The sequence below is a fragment of the Panthera uncia genome, unplaced genomic scaffold (genome assembly GCF_023721935.1).
Source record: "Panthera uncia isolate 11264 unplaced genomic scaffold, Puncia_PCG_1.0 HiC_scaffold_1697, whole genome shotgun sequence".
Classification (NCBI taxonomy): Eukaryota; Metazoa; Chordata; class Mammalia; order Carnivora; family Felidae; genus Panthera; species Panthera uncia.
In genome coordinates this window covers 1-1,502 of record NW_026058357.1, presented here as the reverse complement: position 1 = coordinate 1,502, position 1,502 = coordinate 1, and positions in this window count along the sequence as shown.

Here is a 1,502-nt window from a genome sequence, read left to right as displayed (position 1 = left end):
CATGCTCTGTCTCTCTCTCTCTGTCAAAAATAAATAAACATTAAAAAAATTTTTTTAAGGAGTTTTATGATTATTTTGAAATATTTACTATGAAAACGTAATGGGATTTGAAATTGGCTACTGGAAACTCCGACATCACGTTTGGCAATGAAAGAAAAGTTAACAGAATGATAGTGCCTTGGATATACAACTTAAAGAGACTGAAATTATTTGATACCTGGTTAACAATAAGAAAGCAGTTTCTGTCAATCAGACAAAGAGCAATGAATTCCTTCTGCTGTTTGCTACCACTTAACAAACGAGCCAAATTTGTAATTGATGGTGACAAGAATGTGGAGCTATCTTTTCAAACTCTTGACCAGGAACTGTATAAAGCCACTTTAAGAATAAAACTTGAGATACAAAAGTTATACTCACAGAAGCAAACTTAAACTTCTCATTTTAAAATAAGAAAGAGAGGTGCATGGGTGGCTCAATAGGTTGAGCACCTGACTCTTGGTTTCAGCTCAGGTCGTAATCCCAGGGTCGTGGGATAGAGCCCCATGCTGGGCTCTATGCTGACCATGGAGTCTGCTTGGGATTTTCTTTCTCTCTTTCTTTCTTTCTCTCTCTCTCTCTCTCTCTCTCTCTCTCTCTCTCTCTCTCTCCCCTTCTCCCTCTCCCTCTCTAAAAAATAAAAATAAAAAATTAGAAAGAATTTTAACTGCAAGTTTTATACAAATTGTGTATTTGCAGTCTTCTGAAAGCAGGTTAGATGTACAAGAAATTTCTTGGGGGAAGGCAGGGAGAGGAGGTAGGGGTAGGAGAAGACAGCCCTCAGACCTTGAGCAGTTCTGACACCTGTGAAAGGAGAGAGGCAAAGGGAGAGTCGGACAGAGAGAACCCACCACTGCAGTGCTATTAAGAGAAAGTCTTGGCTGGGCCAATGCAGAGTCTCTAAGCAAAAAATTACCTGTGATAAGACCTCCCCACGAAGCAAGAATAGTCCAACTCTAATGCCCCTACTATGTCTGGTCCCTGGCTAGGTAGGAACAACCCAGATGCAAACCTGAAGTGCAACAGCTGGAGACTCTCAGTCAACTGTGCTCCCCCCTAAGAGGTTCTCTGAAAGCAGAATCTGAGAGACACAATTCCATGGTTGCCACAAGATTCCCCAAAACTTTTGCTATTTTATTTTCAAATACATATATATGATAAAGTTATGTATCATAAAATACATATATATCATAAAATACATACATCATAAAGAAAATGCAACAAATTTCCTCACCAAGTCCCATTCAAATGTGCCCAAATTCTCTCCAGTCTACCCTAGCATGACATAAAATATTACCATTTTCTATGTGGATCAACGTAAAAGGCTGGGAGGCAATACCTTAAAAGCATTTACAATCTAGATGAAACGGCCAGAGATGTCAGAGTTCCACCACTCAGTCTTTAAATACATTAAACTTTAAAAAGTAAATTATGCAGGGTGCGGGGGGGGGGGGGGGGGGGGGGGG